This window comes from Pinus tabuliformis, chromosome 7 (assembly GCF_031772625.1).
Source record: "Pinus tabuliformis cultivar Carrire ecotype Pingquan chromosome 7, CPIR1, whole genome shotgun sequence".
Classification (NCBI taxonomy): domain Eukaryota; kingdom Viridiplantae; phylum Streptophyta; class Pinopsida; order Pinales; family Pinaceae; genus Pinus; species Pinus tabuliformis.
Genome location: NC_142293.1, coordinates 301566769 through 301587991, shown reverse-complemented (window position 1 = coordinate 301587991; position 21223 = coordinate 301566769).

Below are 21223 nucleotides of genomic sequence, written 5' to 3'. Positions count from 1 at the left end.
ACATGTTAAATGTTTACATTTACGTTTAGGTTTACATGTTTATGTGAGGTCTACCCCATACTGGGCATAGCGCCTTGCCCAATTACATATTAATTTTTTTTATTTGTATTTTACAATTCAAATTTAATGATTAGTGATTTTTAAATGAATGACATAATGGTAGGGATTTAAAGTCCTATAATATTCTAAAATATTTTTGATAGTATATATTTATTTTCAAAGTAATTATTTATGTCTTTTTTTTCTTTTTTAATTGAATTTATTAATTAAAAAAAACATATGAATAAAAATAATATGAAATGGGTTATGGTTTTTGTGGCATGTTGTATTGATGAGTCATGGTATTGGCTCATGGTTTTATAACAAAGCTTATTTACATATTAAGAATATAAATGATAATGTGGGAGTGAATCTCCAAAGTTAAAAATTTTATTACATGTTTTTTTTAATATATACATGTTTAAATTACATATTAATTTTTTTATTAGTAATAATAATAAGAAATTTAAATAAAGTTATAATTTTGTTAATTTTTGTAATTTGCAACTTGAAGTGTATAATTCATATAGTTGAGTTAGTTAATTGTTTTATTGGAATGATATATTATTAGTTTTCCTTTTTTAAATATTTTTTATTAAAATAATAAGTATTATACATTCATTTTTAGTATTAGAATAATAAGTAGTATAGATTCATCTTTAAAATTATTAAAGGTGAAAAATAGATTAAATACCTTGAATTTTTTTTGTAATTAGGTTGAGCCTAGGTTGGGGTCATCTTGCTTATTGGTTGGAAGATTCTTAACCATAGATATTCACTCCCACTTTACCATGGATAGTATCAATTTGTAAATAAGCTTTGTTACCATCCCATGGGCCAATACAATGGTTTATCAATACCACATGCCCAAAAACCATAGCTTGTTTCACAATCAAAATATTTTATAAATATTTTATTTTAAGTTAATTTTATAACATTTTTTAATTAAATTTAAAAGCAAAAAGGTTATAATTACTTTTGAGATATATATCTCAATCCTCTATCCTCACTATACTAAAAATAATCCTACAAAATTTAATTAAGGTTTTAATAAAATTATAAATGAGAATACTTTATATAGAGATGTGAAATTTATATAATATAAATAATATTATTAAGGACCTACATAGATCCACCTTAACTAAGCTTCCAAGCGATGAAAGCAAGCAAGGTGACTAACAATGGATAACACATGATTCTTTTATGTTTTTCATTATTGTATTTTCTTAGACATGATTGATCCAAAATATATAGGTTTAATATTTGACAACCAATTAAGTTTTTTTTATTTAGATACTTTCTTGAATGATTAAATTTAAGAGGGGGGGAGAAGGGGGGAGATAGTGTTAGAGTTGGATGGTGGAAAGAGAGAGAGAGGGAAGAGAGAGATGGGGCTAGAGAGAGAGGAAGGAAGAGAGTGAGGAGAGGGGAGAGAGAAGGAGAAAGGAAGGGAAAGAGAGATGGAGTTGGAGGGGGAGAGAGTGGGAGGAAAAGAACAAAGATATATAGAGATAGAGGTGGAGAGAGAGAGGGAGTGACAAGGGAGAGAAGGTGAAGAGAGAGAGAGAGGGAGACAAAGTGATGGAGGGGGCCGAGAAAAGGGGAGAGGGAGGGAGATAGTGACAGAGTTGGAGGGTAGAGAGAGAGAGAATGACGGGGGGGAGAGACAAATGGAGGTGGAAGAGGAAGGGAGAGAGAGGAAGGAAGATAGAGAGGACTTGAGAGGAGAAGGAAAGAAAGATGGAGTGGGAGGGGGGGAGAGAGGGAGGGAAGAAGAAAGACATAGAGAGAGAGAAAAGTGGAGAGAGAGAGAGAGGGAGTGACAAGGGAGAGATGGAGAAAGAATGAGGGAGAGAGGAGAGCGAGAGGGAAGATAGAGAGAAGCGGAGAGAGAGAGGGAGAGAATGTGAAAGAGAGAGAGAAGGGGAAGAGAGAGAGAGGGAAGGAGAGAGAGAGAGATAGATATGGAGAGAGTGTGTGTATGTTTTGGCGGTGAGATAAAGAGACAAAAAAAAGAGATAGAGAGATAGAGATATAGTTGGAGGGCGAAGAGGGGGAAAAAGAGAGAGATGACGAAGGAGGGAGGAAGAGAGATAGATATGGAGAGAGAGAGAATGTGTGTTTGGGGAGGTGAGATAAAGATATAAAGGAGAGATGGAGGGAGATATAGATATAGATGGTGGGGGCAAAAGAGAGGGAAAAAGAGAGAGACATAGAGAGGGAGGGATAGGCAAAGAGAGAGAGAGAGATAGACACACAGATGAAGGGGGGGAGAGAGGGGATAAGAAAGAGTCACATAGATACAAATATAGATATTATATAGTATTATATAACTAGCCTAGATCCATCTTAACCCTAGATCTATCAAGCACCAAAAGGGATCTAATCTCTCGAGGTGCAAACCTTTCCTCAAGTTTTGCACTCAAAAAAGAGGTTTGCACCTCCAAAGATTAATCCCTCACGGTGCTTGATATATTCAGGGTTAAGATGGATATAGGGTGGTTTTAAGGTTTTAATTATCTTATAGATAAATAGGATTAAAGTCTTGTCGGAAACAATTACTATTAGACTGAAAATAGCAAAAAAAAAAAAATCAAAATTAAAATACAATAAATTTAAAACAAGATTATGAGCTAATTATATTGATGGGGATGTCTATTTTGGATTAGGGGTTACACCATTTTATTTTAGTTATCAATAATTACTAGGGTAACCATATAAATTAAATGTTTGTGAAAAGTTGATAGGCATCAATCCACAATAAGCATTATCTCACATTGTCCAAAAAAAAAAAAAAAAAAGTCATAATAATTAACTAAATTATAACTTTATTTTAAACTAGCGTATATCCATCTTAACTTTGGATCTAAGGAAAATTTTAAGAGCTAATATTGGCAAGTGGACTAATTTTCTATGCTTTTCAAAAAAGAAATTGTTAATTTTCATTCTTTTCTTAAAATTATTCGCCCAAATTTTAAAGCATAAAATTTTCATACATTGAAAATCGGAAAAATTTTAAGTCTATATAAAATCATTAGAAATTTAAAAAAATATTGTCAAATATTTTATACTTTGCATATTAAGAACTAGCCAAGGTTTCTAAGTTTTAACATAAATTTCCATTATTAAAATTCTCCCTCTTTGTATCTATATGAAGAGCCCAAATAAATCATATATCTAGAAGTGCAAATGTTTCCTCAAGTTTTGCAATAAAAAAGACTTGCAATCTTAAGAGATTTGATCCCTCTGGGCTCTTGGTAGATCATGAATTAAGATAGATCCATTCTCGTTAATATTTTTAAATGTTATATATCAACTCCTTATTAAGACTAAAATAAATTACATATTTTTTTCACAATGAAAAGTAAAGATATGAGAAAATTTTAAATTTAAATTACTTTGTTTTCCTCTTTATGAAATTGATATAAAATTATGTTATTATATCACTGTAAATGACATATAGCATCGGGTTTTTTCATTAGTTTTTCCCATACAACCAAAAATTTTCATATTTGCAAGGTAAACTTTCAAGTTTTTGAGTTTTTATGGTTGATGGTGTAGGTCCGTCGACACATACATGCCCACTCCAAATTTTGAGGACGGACGTCGGCGACAACGAGCTCCATTAATGTATATATAAAATTGTTATAAATGTTGTAGTCTATCGTGTCATGCCGACAAACCATAGTCAACATAAATGTGATTCATCTTGGGCGACATCACTCTCCATTAATGCAAAACCGAGTAAATGCAGTCAGTCACATCATTATCCGTGACATAAATATTAATCGTTTGTGATGTCCTCTGCAATGGGATCATAGGTTAATGCTATTTCCAACCCTATAGCATTATAAATGCATGCTGACAAGCGAGGGAAATAGCGCTCACCCTCTCTCTCCACGCTCCATTCATTTGTTCACGTGCTGTGGAGAGAGAGGGCGAGCACTATTTCCCTCACTTGTCAGCACGCATTTATAATGCTATGGGGTTGGAAATAGGAATCGCCTGGGATCATAATGATTTTTTGAGAGGTGGTGGCTGCAAGTGAAAAATACACAGTGAACTAGAAATTAAAGAGGCTTGAAACATGTTTATTCCAATACACCTTGAGGACCATATCGGGGTTCATAACTAAAGAAGACATTTGAACCGTGACCTATCATGTTGTACCCATATTCTCACAAAGAATTTTAACTTTGCAAACCATTGGAAGAACTAGTCTCGTGCTCACAAAAGCCAAGTGAAACTCTTGACAACTAATGTATAAGTGGATTTAGTAAGTAGTTATAGGTGACCTATCATGTTGTACCCTTATTCTCACAAAGAATTTTAACTTTGCAAACCATTGGAAGAACTAGTCTCGTGTTCACAAAAGCCAAGTGAAACTCTTGACAACTAATGTATAAGTGGATTTAGTAAGTAGTTATAGGTATGAATAATTTATCTCTGTGTTTGACATATAAATTTTAGACTTGTTCATGTTTGTTCCTCATTATGTAAGAGTTAATCCCTCCCATGGCTCTCACTTTCATTTTTCTTTGTATTTATCTTCTCTGTCGTCCTATATGCATGATATTTAGTGCTTACTCTATTTGAAAATGCATGTAAATATCTTGTTGTTTTTCGTTCTTCACTGTGTAAAAGATCCCGCCTTAAGCCAATATTGCTTTGTGGTTCCAAGATTAGCCATCTCTACCTAGGGTCAGCCATATGGATAAGTAGCTCTCAAAACGAAAGAAGCATTATGCTCATCGTGCAGGTTAACCAATACGTCTTCAAGAAATGTGAAGTGGGTATGATAACCGTCAACCACATTTCCCTATATATTCACCCCCACGTCCCATTGATACAAAAACAATTGCTTGACTCTCATGATAAATTGCTTGGTCAAATTAACATGTGATCTTAGTCAATACAAGTTATACTCTTTGCTTGGTCAAATTAACATATGATCTTAGTCAATACAAGTTATACTCTTCTTTTGTTCCATTATGCTTATTGCATTATATCTCTCGACCACAACTGAAAGAGAAATATTGGACATGTCCCACATTATGCACCATTTTTTAGCTATGTTGGGGCTCTATGCGGTGACTTCTAGTCCAAAGTTTTCCATTTGTCACGGTTGTCTTCAAAGAAAACGCAAGTTTGCTTCATTGCTCTGGTTAGCCGGTGCCAGTGAATGAATGGGGATTTACCTTGCAAGGTTTGTTTGCGTGGAGCTATGCATTACTAATTTTAGTATTGTTATAAATTGAGTTTAAATTATCAAATATTTGGAGAGATATGGTGAAATTCAAAATTTAACTTGTTGCATGTTGCTCTCAATTTTGGAATTGCACACTATTGCTTAGGATTTGTCAAATTCTTGACACCTATCCTTGGCCAAACAACCATACATGCTACATATTAAAATTATTGTTTACACTATTTTCCTAACATGTAGCAATTAGGATTTTTGGAACATATTGTACAAACAAGCAAGTTTAAGTAAACCATTACCAACATGAGGTGAGATCTCAACTCAATATGGCCATGACAGTAAGAGACTTGGATAATATCAATTGCAAAGTTAAATAAGGTTAACTAAATATATTTATGTTTAGTCATGATACATGTAATTTAATCTTTGAATTATTTTTTTGAAGAAGTCACTGAATTGATCTTGAAAAGCTTCACTATGCATAATATCTTGTATGAGATATGCAATCACTCTTTTCTATTTTTAGTGTTTATATTGGTAATTTTTTATAGTTTTACTCTTCTTATTATGGAATGTTTTTCTTACTATGCATAGTATCTTGTATGAGATATACAATCACTCCTTTCTATTTTTAGTGTTTGTGTTGTTAATTGTTTATAATTTTACTCTTCTTATTATGGAATGTTTTTCTTAGTTAATATTTTGCAACTTTATTGTTATTCTTTGTTTATAGTATTATGAGATGTTTATTTTTTTATTTTTTGGTTAATTAAGTAAACATATCATTCCAACTAAACAAACTAAACGCTACATGCACAATATTCATTTATGTTAAAAACAGTGACATGCCACCACGTGGCTCTTGTTTAATATAGACATTGAATATTATATTAATGGATAACACTAAAACATTTTGTTTGTATTAATATATTTTTGTTTTACACATATTATAAGATTAATAACATTATTTGTATATGTCATTTGTCAACTCCATATTTAATGAAAAAATTATATATCTCTCTCATACTAAAAAGTAAAGTATTTTGTTTTTTACTTTCAATTACTTTATATTTCTATAGAAAGTTAGATGTAAAATTAAGGTCAAAATTGAAATATTTTATTTATGGGGACATTGATTTTTTTTTTGTCATTACTATTTTCTAATTTGTTAATATAAGTATTATTTTATTAATTTTTAAATGTAACATTATTGGACACCATCTAGTTGTAAAACACCTCTCAGCTCAATCAATTATTATTATTATTAATTACTAATAATTACTAGCAATTGAAGACATTAAAAGCATTTACTAAAGGTCAGCGATTGCACGAGCTGCTATAGAGCACATCTGCGTGCTGTTACAGAGCACATCCACGTGCTGCTCTGCCGATATGTCCCCAAGAGGGGTCCCCGAGGCTGTTGAGTCTTGAAAATGTCATTCATTTCCATTACACTTTCACTATTATGTCCATTATATCACCTCCATTTCACCTCCATTTCACTACTATGTCACCACATTCATCCCACTTTCATTATCATTGGGCCACCTTTATGTTTTTCCAATCTTTATTATTTCTAAGCCTTTTAAGTGAATTTGTGGTTAAACATTAGAAAATAATGTGCATATGCTTATACCTAACAAATGGGTTGAGATTGTTGACATGTGTAGGTTGAAAGGAGGCTTCTAGAAGTCCCTTATGTGGCACCCCAAGGTCAAATTAGAATTTGAGCAGAAAGAATCATGGGATCATGAGGATATGTGTCACATCTCCTAATTGTATTGTAACTCTAAAAAGACATGTGTCTTATCAGTTCCTATTTTGATTAGGACTCTAGAGATAGAGGGAGAGATTCATGGACTATCATTAATGAGATGGCTCTCATCTTTTGTATAAATAGGAGATCTCTCTCCTTCATTTGTTAGCCTTTTTAGTCTTTTTAGTCTTCTAGTTTCTAGTTCTCAAGTTTGTAGTTCTTCCTTGATGGCTTTTGAAAGCTTTTGTACTTTGTACTTTTGAAGAAATTGAATAAAGCTTTGATGTTCTCAACATGGAAGGAGATGTGAAGTAGATGTCATGGAGCACATTAGGATGTAAGGTAGAGTAGATTTCATTTTGTAAATATTGCTTTGTAGGATGTAAGGTAGATTAGATTTTTCTTTCATGCAATTTTAATTCATGCAAGTGTGTTTAATTTTGCTTTGATTTCATGACTAGTGGCATGTGTGATCATCTTGTCTATGTTGCTGACCTTTATTTTTCTGTAGTTTGATTTTCATTAGTATCATTTCTTTAACTTGCACTTTACTTTCTGCTCTTAGATATCAAGTTGTTCATCTATTGATGGTTCTTTTTCCATAATCAAATAACTTTATTGGAGCCAAAATATCATTTAGTACAGCTTGGTTTAGTTTGCTTTAAGACTCACATTGCTGACTTGTTCATAACTGTTCTCACATGATAAATCTAGCTGAAAGGCAAAAAGGTTAAGAAAAGGTTAAAGTAGTGTGATTTGTCTCCTTTATGTAGTGTCACTTAGATTTCATATTGCTTAGATTAAGTTTTCATTTTCATTTTAATCAGCAGCAGAGATACTGGGCCGATGTCATTAGTCCTTTATTTGATGTCTTTATTTTCCTTTAAGCATTTGATTTCATAGGTAGTAGGGGGCCCTTGCCTTGCATAGTTGTCACTTTAATTTCTTGCATTTCTTTTTCTTATTTCATGTATATTAATGTACAGATGTCTTTTTAAATTGCTGCATTTTATTTTCTTTTAAAACATGTATATTAGTGTACATAAATTGCTTTCAAGTTGATTGTAGATTAGTGATGCACATAACCTTTTAATGAACTAATGACGTGATAGAATCATCTTGTCCTTTTGCTGAAGCAGCAAGGATACTGGGTCTCATAGTCATTCTCTCATTATTTGATTATTGCATTTTATTTTGATTGAACTAGTTGTATATTTACACTTTTGTTTAAATACTAACTCCATCAATAACATGTTTTAAGTTCTTTTGAAGTGCTAAGTTTTGGAAGTTACCATTAAGGACATAGGCCTTGTCTTGAAATCTTTATCCATACTTGTCCTTTAAAAGTATTCTTAAGACCTTAGAAAACCAACAAGAACAAAACCCCAAAAACAACATAAACTATAAAACAACGAAGTAAGAGAAAGGTTAACTAAGCACATATAGTGTACCACACTTCATCAGTTTACGATACCCGGATTGATAATTTATGTAGAGCAATTTAAGACATTAAATTGACTAGACAGAGGCCGATCTACCTCTTCCTCCTAAGCTAATGGCATTCAGGAAACTTGTAGTTGCATCCAACAAATGTCCAGCCAATGAAAAATAGTAGAAATTCGTCAAAAGGTTGGAAACCATCCCCACGGTTGCCCTTCCAACTGAAGAACCCTGCAGATTGGCTCTAAACCTAGTAGAACAAGGGCTCATAGGGCAGTTCACCGAGCTCTGGCCCTCTCCCAAAGTCGTGGATGCCTGGGTGCAAAGGAACTGGAGATCTCTGGTGAAAGAAGGAATCAAAAGTCACTTAGTCGACAAGGGTTTCTTCGTGTTTGTCTTCGACTCGATAGAGGACAGGAATCTCATATTCAGAAATGGCCTGTATTTCATGGGTCCTCAGGGTCTCTACTTGAATCAATGGACCCCAGATTTTGACCCGACTCAGGATGTTCCCTCAGTTGTCCCCGTTTGGGTACGCCTGCCTCACTTACCTCTACACTGTTGGAACCTAAAATCTTTAGAAACCATAGGCAATAAGCTCGACAAATACATAGATTGTGTAGAAAGGAAGGACCAGTACTCTTGCATGAGAATTTGTGTAGAAGTCGACCTGGAGGAAGGCCTCCCTGAAGCTATAAAGCTCACGGTGGTTGATTGGTCTCACATTCAATTGCTAGATTATGAGCAACTCTCCTTCAAATGTAGGCATTTCCACAACTACGGACACTTTTCCAGGCATTGCAAAAAGAAAATAGAGGAAGAGGCTGAGAACTTGAAGGGAGAACAATGGATCCAGGTCCAAAAAACAACACCAGCTAAATAGAACAACAGAACCAAAGGGAAAGGAGGGCCCACTGGGAGCAGAGCACCTCCCTTGGTGCAAGGGGAGGGAAGCACAGGCCCTCCAAGAGCAGAGACCTCCAACAATCCCTTTGAAATTCTCAGCACACCAGAAGAACCCCTAGCCCCAGCAGCTGAAGAAGAGGTCGAACAACAGCCCATCACAATGGTAGAAGATAAAAGATCGGAGGAAACAGAATCTCTACAAGTTGGACCTCCAAAAGGTGCCTTTATTCCCCCATCCTATGCAGATATGACAAGCAAGAAGCTTACAAAGAACTATGGATCCTCGGAAGATGAGACAACCGAGAGGCCCTCGAAAAGAGTTGGGAGGAAATCTCACAGGGAAGCAAGGGAATAAGAGGCTGAGAGACAAAAAATGCAAGGTAGCCAGCCCATGATTGAGATTTCCATCGACAGAAATACTAGAACCAGGCCTCCCAAGGGAGGGTCTGCTCCCCCCTCTGCCAGTAAATAATGCGATTAGTCTCTTGGAATTGCAGAGGCCTGGGGAATCCCTTAAAAGCTGAAGAAGTGAAGAACCTTTTGAAATTAGAATCCCCTGAGATCCTCATGCTCCAAGAGACTAAAATAGAAGGGGATTCCCTTCTCGATCTCAATAAAGCAAAATGGAAAACAAAAGATGGAAAAGCAGCAAGTGCAAGGGGTACATGTGGTGGGCTCACCACTTTATGGGAGGAAGACAAATTCCAGCTTGAGAGCTCCTTCCAAACACAACACTAGATCTATATCGAACTTCATCACCTTGCAAGTAAGATCATTTTCGCCCTCTTTAATCTCTATGTTCGAGTCCTCTATGCAGAAAAGAAATACTACTGGCAAACCCTATCTGATTTTCTAGATGCTTACTCCCCCAAGAATATAATTCTAGCAGGAGACTACAATTTAATCTTTGAGCCAAAGGAAAAAAGAGGAGGAAACAACAGTAGAGACCATTTCCTTCCCTTCGTGGAAGACCTGATTAATCAATGGGATCTACTGGATTTTAAGCCAAAAAAAGGCCTCTACACTTGGTCAAACAACAAAGTTGGGGCAGAACACATATCAGCCCGACTGGACAGATTTTTACTTTAGAGCACTTTCCTCTCTGAAAAGAAGATTATGTCCACTAAAATTCCACCAAAGTTGACATCAGATCACAAACCCATTCTTTTGATGTTCGAAGAGGAGGAAAATATGGGGTTCATCCCCTTCCGGTTCAGTCCCCTCTGGGCTCAAAGGGATGGGTTTACATACACAGTCTTGAAGGCTTGGTCCATCCATGTTCTTGGATTGCCCAGCTATGTGTGGGAACAAAAGATAAAGGCCACCAAAACAGCCTTGAAAGAATGGATAAAAAATCCCTCAGTCTCCCCCACCAGTCTTAGAAAGCAGACCACCAAGCAACTATTTTATCTGCAACTGGATATGGAGTAGCATGACATTACCTATTCAGAAATTTAGAATGAGCAAAAAGCCCAACTCAACACTCTTTGATCCTTCAAAGTGGAGGAAGAATCCTTGAGGCTCAAATATCGTAATCTCTGGCTCCTGGCTGGAGACAAAAATATTGGCTTTTTCCATAAACAAATTCGAGCTCATCTTTCTATAAATCACATTGCTGAAATTACCTCCCCTGATGGGACTGCACTCAAAGGCACAACTCAGTTAAAAGAGGCTGCAACCTCTCACTTCCAGTAGTTGTACAAAGAATAAGGTTTGGACGACAATGAGGAATCAACAGACTTCCTCTCTCACGTTCCAAGAATGGTAAATGAGGAGGATAACTCAAGACTCCTGAAGCCCTTCACCGAAGATAAAATCAGCAATGTCATCTGGAGGATGGAACCAGACAAAGCTCCAGGACCCTATGGGTTTTCCATACATTTCTATAGAATTTGTTGGGACATCATCAAGGCTGATTTGTTCCGAATGATCAAAGGCTTCCTCCAAAAAGCCAAAGTGGGAGGAAGCAAAAATTCCACTTTCCTAGTGCTAATCCCAAAAGAAGCCAACCCGGTGGCTTTTGATCGATTTAGGCCTATTTCGTTGTGCAATGCATCCTAAAAAATTCTCTCCAAACTTCTTGCGAATAGAATCAAGCCTCTACTAGAAAAACTCATCTCTCCCAACCAAGGAGGGTTTGTTAAAGGCAGACATATCCTGGATAATGTGATCCTGGAGCAGGAAATCATTCATTCCAGCCAACAACGTAAAGAGTAAGGAATGCTCATTAAGCTGGGTATGGCGAATGCCTTTGACCAAGTAAGGCACTCTTTCCTCCTCCAAGTTCTTTCCGCTTTTGGCTTCAGCTCTGATTTTATTAAATTGATTAAAGCATATATTGGAGAGCCATGGATATCCCCTTTAGTAAATGGCAGGTCGGCCAATACTTCAAAGCTTCAAGGGGTATTAGGCAAGGCTGCCCACGTCCCCCCTCCTGTACATTCTGATGGAAGATTCCCTAAGCCGAAAGCTGACAGTAGAGAAGTTAAAAGGGACACTTCCAGGCATCAGGGCGATGAGAGAATAGACCCAATCAACCATGCCTTGTTCGCCGATGACTCTCTGCTCATGAGAGGTGCCTCCATTAAAATAGCAAGGGCTTTTGATGATGTTATTCAAAGCTTCTGCAGAGTTTCTGGAGCTCTTTTCAATACAAGGAAAAGTGTTGTGTATGGTTGGGCAATAGATCATCACATTGTCCATTGGATTGCTCAATCCCTGGGCTTCATGGGCTTTGCTTCCAGGGATAAACTCAAGTACTTAGGCCTGCCTTTAACTCTGGGAATCAGCAAGGCCCCTCACTGGCTGGAAATTATCAGAAAAATCAAGGCAAAAATGACTGCTTGAGGCAGCTAGTGGCTCACCACATCTGGGAAGCTTATCCTTATAAAATCTATCCTCTCCTCCCTTCCAATCTACCAGCCTTCATTTCTATTGGCTCCAAAAATGATCATCGAGCAACTTTCTAAGCTGATTCAAAACTTCCTGTTGCAAGCAGGAAATGGGAATCAAAAAAAAAACTCACCTGGTCAGCTGGGACATAGTGAAAAGACCAATATCAAAAGGTGGTCTTCAAGTCAGAGATCCCGGGTTGGCCAACCTGGCTTTGGGAGGAAAGATTCTTTGGAAAATCTTCTCAAAACATCGACATCTGGTAAGCCAAGTTCTCATTAAAAAGTATATGCATGGGCTCTCAATAAACAATATGGAAGAAGGAGCCTCTTGCAAAGGAACCACTCTATGGAAGCTCTGCAGCCATGGTTGGGATTTCTTTAAAGACCACCTGTATAGAATTCCTAGAAACAGGAAAAGAATCGAGTTGTGGGAAGACAAGATCATGGGCCTCCAACCCCTCAAATTCGCAGTTGAATTTGAAGACCTGTGGGAATGGCTCAGTCAACAAGGCATCCACAAGCTGGTAGATATATCTTCATGGGTCTCTGATGGGAATTGGATTGGCTGGGCTCTCCACCGCCTCCCAGATAGGCTTCTTCCTCAACTTTGCCTCTTCCTTGCTGCAATCTTGGGAATGGCTCCTGTGCACCTCCGTTCAAAGGAAATTTGGGGTTGGGGGAAGACCGGTACTTACACAACATCACAGGGCTTTGTAGCATTCCAAGAACATCAACACAGATCCACTCTTCGTCGCTATGGAAGCACATCTGGGATCCCCTTGGCCTCCCAAAGATAAATTTCTTCTGTTGGGTTCTCATGCACAGAAGGGTCCTAACAGGAGATAACTTAGCGAAACGAGGAATTATTGGGCCCCATAGATGCTCCCTTGTTATGGGAATAAGTCCCCTAGGGCTTTGGGTCAGAACCCCAACAGAGCAAGAGTAATCTACAGCAAGAAATGTGCATACAACTCAGGAAACATGCTTAAATAAACAACCTATGTATGGATGAACATACCTGGATGTCCTTCATTTGGGTAGTTCCAACAGGGTTCAGACCCTCTGCAACTCCTGATGATCCCCGAATCTGCAAATCAACCAATCCAAGCATACATAGCAGCATATAGATAAAGCATTTTAATGAAATCAACTTTATATCATATAAGTAAGATGATTAGTTATACATCTAAATGACATTCATACATGGGTTACAACAACATATGATGCATAAACAAGGTCAATCTCAGGAACAAGACAACATTTATTTTTATTGTAGAAAACTATAATAAACATGGAAAGAGTTCACCTGAGTCTCCTTCTTCTGGCTCCAAGTAGAACCGTCCTCCAAGTCCATCCAGTCCTAGTCTTCAATGGCCTCCTTCCATAACCAATACCATGATATCTCAATCAAGTGGGAGAATATCAACATTCAAGGAAACAAAGGTTTCCTGAACTTGGGGAGAAGCACAGAGATACTTTAGACTTGATCAGGGGATAATCTCAGTATAGTAATTCTATCTCTTCTCTCCTCCCTAAGGCCTTCCCACAGAAGTCTTATTTATACTTCTCCCAATTAGTTTTTTAGTTGGGAAACAGTTGGGAATAGTTGGGCCATGGGCACTGGGAGGTAATCAACAGGTAAAACCCGTGAACTCCACCCATAGTTAAGGAAATTTAATTTTTTTAAGTTTTTTAACACATATACGCAGGTTGGGTACTGGCTAACCCACGTGTACACGCTTTTATCACAGGGAAAAGTACCATACAGGGAGTAAAACACTGTTTTTTAAATATTTGGACCAAGTCTGGAAGAAGAGGTTTCCCTAGGCCATAAACCAGGCATCACAAATACCAAGGGTGATATTTGGAGCTATAACAGAAGCCCCCTAATATATGAGGTCAGAAGGGGTACATGATGGCTGAAATGTATTAAGTATATGGAAAGGAAACCTGTTGAAAACTGAGAAGGACTTCACCAAATTTCAGCCTACCAAGCCATCAAAAAGAAGATCAGAAAGAAACAGTTGTCTGAGGCGAGCATACCCATGCTCAGAGAAAGTAAATCATGTCCGCATATCAAGTACAAGTGGATCCACTATGTATACAAGTATAAAAAAATGAAAGTACATAATGAATCCTCTGATCGTGATCGAACAAGTACATGTCTGAACATCACATATATAAAAAGATGATCAATGAAGCTGATCACTGATGTCAAAAACTGATCCCAATAGTACCAAATGAACATGATGGAATAAGATGATACTACATCACAACTCGAATGCCAGCATATAAGATGTCGCTGTGAAGGACTACAACATATAATGTGGATGGTGTCAACTAGTAGCAACAGGAGCAATTGACAAGTGAACCAAAGAATGTTGATGCAACCCGAGGTCTTCACCGACTGCCATGGTACATCTCTACACAATGGGCATAAATGATCTGAAGTCGACCATGGGAGAAATCTTTTGATTACCGGTCATTGATGTATATTGTAAACAAACGTGAGACTACTCACCGATAATGATAATGAGAGTCAAGGTACCCAGTACAATCTAACAAGTGCGAATAAATGAGCTGAAGTTGAACACCTGGAAGAATCTATCAATCAGGGGACAATGATGGATTCCCACTGTCGATAGCGAAGGATCTGCCACTGATGACTGCAAACCCCAAGGTACTGCCAAATGGACTCTAGATCTTTGCCCGAGAGCAATGAGTCGTAGTTGATAGGAAAAGATCCACTAGAAGGAAGGCATTAAGACATCCTTCATCAATCTAGTGCGAGTGTAACCCATAGGCCAATAATGTGGAAGGAATTAGATGAAAAAAGATGTAGTAACCCAACCAAAGCACGTTTCCGGCGTACACAAGATGTAGCTAGCGCACAATAGAAACCCTCTGAACCAACCAATAATGAAAGCTGACAAAGAGGCGAGGAATCCACCAATAGGGTCAAATGGAAACCAAGGCACTGCACGAATCCCAATGTGTGATAATGAAAGCTAATGTCGAACACAAGGGAAACCACTCAGTCAAAGACCCATGATATTGATCGATGTTGAGCACAAGGTGACCTATCAATAATGAAAATAGGGCCAAGGTGCGGCTCTAGGCCTACCCTCAGAGTAATATGTTGTCGTCAATAAGGACAAGACCCACCAGCAAGAAGTCAATGGAGACCTTCTCAAACTGGCACAAGCAAAGGACCAATGTAACTGATGTGATGACAAACAAGACACTGACAACCAGGGATGGCCGACTGAAAAATAGGTCAAGAGACACCGCAGAGAGGCCGACTTAGGCTTACTTCCCTTGAACAAAAGCACGACTCAATGATGACTATGTGGCAGCATATGATAACTCTATATAAGTTCATCATGCAGGAGGCACGAGCGAACTCTCCATATGATTGGAAGAGATAACCAATTGGAGGAGAACTGACTCAATAACAAGGTTAAGGCATACCTAAGTCAAACTAAATCTTGCCCAAAATGAAGGAGAGACTTTCTTTTGAGTGCTTTGTTCAAGGGCGACACAATTGACTCTAGCTGCCAACAATATATGGAAATGTTGTCCCATTCCCGCTCTTTTTGGAATATATAATTTTTTTGTCTTTTTCTTTAAGCTGGAAAAAGAATAAAAGAATTCTATAGTACAGTGGAAAGAACAAGTGTCAGTGAAACAGATGATCTAGTTCCTAGGATGGGAACAATCCTATGCTCAATGCAGGGAGGCAAAACTGGTCAAGGACACTCAAAGGGATGTTCCTTCCACGGATCAAAGGGTGTGTCAAGTTGTAGAAGCTAAGTGATTACAAGTTTGAGTTTGCAAAAGACATGGTCAAATAAGTGGCTTAAACACGAGTCCAAGTGAAGCTGGCTCAAGGCCAAAAGGTGCAAATAGTCAAAATGCAATGCAGCAGTACAACTTAACACAAAGGAGCCTCTAGGGTATAAAGCTAGAACGAAACGAAGAAGCAAAGAGAAATGAGTTTTCAACGCACAAGTCATGGCGGGACTAAAGAGGACTCTCGAGTCTACTAAATATAACAGCATGGGCAACAAATGTCAATGAGGTGCTAACTACGATGCCCATGTAAAGGATGGCTCTACCATCATGTCATGATTTAAAAAATCGGCGAGTGAAAATGGTTTACTAACCATAACACGATGGGATCGACCCTATGGCTAGTGTATTGACAAATGGAGGCTAGTATGCAAGATGCAACGAAAAAAATGGTTTCCCTAACCTATATGCCAGTGACTAAATGATACCTACCATGATGGGTGAGCAGTCATGGAACCGATATGAAATATCGAAGAAGCATCCATAATACCCTGGAAAAATAACCTATTCCTCACAATCCAAGCTCACAAGTTAAAAGATTCATGAGACGAAAAAAATCAAGTTTTGAAAAAATTTGACATTTTCAAAATTATAAAATGACCTTTTGACTCACCATTTGTGACATTTGTGTTGAGAGCAAAAGCTGTGGAGAAAAAAGAGAAAACTTGCCCCCCAAAGAATTGGACTGTTCAAATTGGATCAAAATCATCAGGTAACCCCCAATTCAAGCTTGCATTACTTTATGATTGTTTTTATAAATTTTTATTAAGGTTTGACTGTAGGAATTTATGTTAAAAATTTCAATGCGGTGTATATGCGGGTTGGATGTTATCAACCCGTGTATACGAAGGCCCTACACGTGACTGTGTGTAAAAGGAACTCATATATATGCGGTTTGAAATTTAAACACAAAAATCTAACGGTTGAAACTCAATTTTTTTTTAGGATGACAATCACATGGAGAGAGAGGGAGCATACAACAATTGATAATGAAGTTATGAATGATCAACAGGCATTAGATGCATTGAGGGGATGTGGCTTGTTGAAATTTTTCAAAATGCCCAACATGAAAGCCAACACTCGTTTGCTTGAAATGCTAATCCACTATTGGAGTGTCGAAGATGATGCATTTATGATTGATCAAATGCCTTTGAGGATAGAGGTGGAGGATATTTACTTTATCACTAGTCTCTCTCGGAGAGAAGTTGTACATTCGACTGGCCAGACATGAGGTTGTCTTTCAGTGGAAGACTACGTACACATTTACTGTCCTGGGCATCCAGAAAAAATTGGAAGTCAGATTCCAATAAAACATGTGGAGAGCTTATCCCTGAGGATTCTACTGTTCACCATAGCCAGGATAAACGGATCAGCCTCATTGCACCAAGCTTCACGAGTATCCATGAGCTTGGTCGTGGAGTGCCTCACCACTGTTTTTTATTGGTGTACACCTCTTCTTACCAATATGAAGAGCCATTTGTCCTCCATTCAGAAAGGGTAGACCAAAAATTTCAGATATGGGACCATTTTATGCTCCTTCTTCTTCGAGAAGGTGCCTGGGCTACGTCCCAAGGTATCAATCTCTATCAGCAGCCCCCGAGATCCTCAGATGGGTAGGTGGGCCGATTTGATGAAACACCTTGGAGGCGGGGATGTGCCGAGGACTACCTTTGATGATGAGTTCTTCTCTTGATGGGAACAACAAATCATCGTTGTGGACGACTATCCCTATGCTAGCATGGATTTCAGAGGAGATCCGGACTTGGTGCTGCCACCAAACACAGCATGGGGAGAGATAGGTAACCATTTTTAAAGTTTTTTATCAATTTTTAAGATTTTTTTTATGTTTTTTAAATATGAAAATGAACTTAGAAATATTTTTGATGGGATTAAAATACTGACATAATTATCATGTTCCAGATGTGGGTCCAGTAAGACCAGATGGATTTCAGCAGCATAGGCATCGTGGAAGAGGTGCCGAAGAGGTGGCTGCTGAGACAGAGAGGGTCTTGTATGCAGCCCAAAGAAACTTGGTGAGATTAACTCACCAGGTACCAATGGTGGTCGTAGAAGACCTACCGGAGGAGATGCAGTGCCGCATGGTAGGAGTACCACGAGACTGGGTTCACATACTTCGGTGTGTGGCCAACGCAGTAGTCACCTTCTTAGCCGCTCATCCTGAGTCGGGTCGATAGATAGACTGGACATGATTATGGGCATTTAGTCCCGATTTTGTATATTATTTTTGAACACTTTATGTACACACGGGCAGTTTTATGATATATATATATATATATATATATATATATATATATATATATATATATATATATGTATATGTATATATAGTTCCAAACTTTTTATGTTTGTTTTTAACTTGATGAATGATTGATATGCCAATCTAATGCTTGATTAGCGATAGAATTCGCTAATGAATTTTCAGATCGTGGAATGTGAAAATAAGTAATATAAACAAATGATCTTTGCAACACCCTCACTCTCAAAAATTGGTGATATAAATAAGGATCCCGAACCTAATAAATGTTATTTAATTGTGACACTACCAGTTGTGAGTCAAGATACACTACCAACGAATCAATTCCATAAGAAATAGCTTCGGATAGTAAACTAATAATGGCAGTATATTCTGCAATATTATTTGAAGCAGAACGAATACATATTCCCCTTGACACCATCAACTGACCAGATGGATAATAAATCACCCAAGCTGCAAAAGCGAGATTCCGAGTGTGCTAACTAGCACCATCGACGAATCCAAAATAGACCAAGTCATCCATCAACACCTGCCAAAGCAAATCGAAAAAGTGTCGGTATCACAAAAACTCCCGACAAAATATGTACAAAAATACAAAATATACAAAGAAGCCATTGCTCGGCTGTAACCTAAGAAAAATACTTCTTAAGATAGAGCCCATTTCGGGGCTTCGCCAATTTTTTTCCCTTCAAAATCGACTAATTCATAAGCCCCTTTTCCTAAAACTCATTTTACTACAAAGGGACCATACCACATAAACTTGAATTTGCCTGCCCCCAAGGCGTCTTTATCTTGGTCATAGACCAAGACAAAGTCGCCTTCAGAAAAGACCCGAGGATGGACAGCTTTATCATACTAATTTTTAAACCTTTTCTTATGGGCCTCGTTTATTATGGCGACATATTGACGCTGCTCATCAAGATGTTCCAAATGAACGAGGCTCTCTTCGAGACTAGGGGTCTCTGGAAGAAGCTCAACAGCTAGCTTAAGAGATAGAATTTCACATTCAATAGGAAAAATAGATTCCAGCCCATAAACTAACTAAAAAGGTGTAAAACCGATGGCAGTCTTTACCGAGGTCCGATATGCCCAGAGAGTCGGGTACAACATTATGTGCCAACTGGAGCAATTTTTTTCGATTGTCCTTTGTGGGATTGTCTTGAGGGACTTATTCATGGCTTCGACTTGCCCATTGGCTTGAGGATAATATGGAGATGAATGCTCCTGCCAGAAGCCCAATTTAAGAGCCAATTCGATCATCAGTTGGTTCTGGAAATGACTGCCATGGTCAGTGACAATCTCTCTCGGGATACTGAAATGTGAAATAATCTAATTGAATAGGAACAATGTTGTTGTCTCACAATCATTTTTATAAGTAGGCATGGCCTCAGCCCACTTTGTAAAGTAGTCTACAGCCACTATAATGTACTTGTGATTCGCTACTGAAGGCGGATTACAAGTGGTAAAGTCAATGCCCCACTTCGTAAAAGGACCGATAATAATAACAGGGAAAATAGGAGTTGGATGTGCGTGCATCTTCCGAGTATAGACTTGAAAAGGGTGGCAACGTTTGATCGCTTCAATAAAATCTTTGAAAATCGAAGGCTAAAAGTAGCCGGCACGCAAGATTTTTTGGGTTGTAGCAAGCCCTAATAGATGACCACCACAAGCTCCATTGTGGCAATCATTAAGCACAGACTCTGCTTCCTCTAAAGTTAAACAATGCCTAAGGATTGAATCAACCCCTCGGCGATATAATGTATCACCAATGATGACATAGTTCTTAGCAAGGTGACGTAATTTTCGACGTTCATCCTTGGAGGAAGCAGGGGGGAACTTTGAAGTCTGGAGATAGATGATGATATCTCCATACCAAGGATCTTGTGAAGAGATGAGGAATAGATGTTCGTCTAGGAAACTTTCCTCATAAACAATATCTTCTTCACAAGGCAGCTCGGAAATTAATTCCGCAAAAACCAATGACTTCTTAGACTTGGCTGACAAGAACTCGAGATCGAATTCTTGTAAAATAACAATCCATCGATTGTATTTTCCCCCAATCACTCGCCTACTGAGGACAAATTGGAAAGGATTGACCGTCGCTAAGACGAACATTTTGCGTAGCAGAATATAATGACGAAGCCACTGGACAGCTTCCAAGGCCAATTTCTCAACCGGATAATAGCGTAGTTCATGGCCTACCAAGCCTCGACTCAAGTAGTAAATCACATGCTCCGTGAGAGCATCATCTTCCTGAACCAGAACCATACCTATGGTTGATTCTTCTACTGCAAGATATAAAAGGAAATCTCTACCATAATCTGGTGGACTCAACAGTGGGGTAGAGGTCAACGCATGCTTCAAGGCATCAAAAGATCATTGTGCAAAGTCATCCCATAAAAATGGAACTTCTTTCTTCAGCAAACACATGAATCCTTTAGTTATCTCAGCATAGTTTTCCTTAAACCGTCTCAAGAAATTTGCCTTTCCTTAGAGACTTTGAAGTTGTCGGATGGAAGACGGGGGAGGCACTGAATTATTGCCTCAACCTTGAAGGGATCAACTCGAATCCCTTCAGTTGATACAATGAACCCTAACAACTGACCAGATGCTACCGCAAAAATGCACTTGTTCAAATTCAACCGGATCTTGTAAAATCGAAATCTCTCAAAAACTAACCGAAGGTGACTAGGATGATCTATTCTCTTTCAAGAATGAGCAGCTACATAATCCAAGTACGCTTCGATGACATGATTGATGTCGTGGAAAGCGTAAGATTTGGCTCACTAAAACGTAGCTCTAGCATTTTTAAGACCAAAAGGCATATTTTTGTATGCAAAGGTACCCCAAGGAAAAAC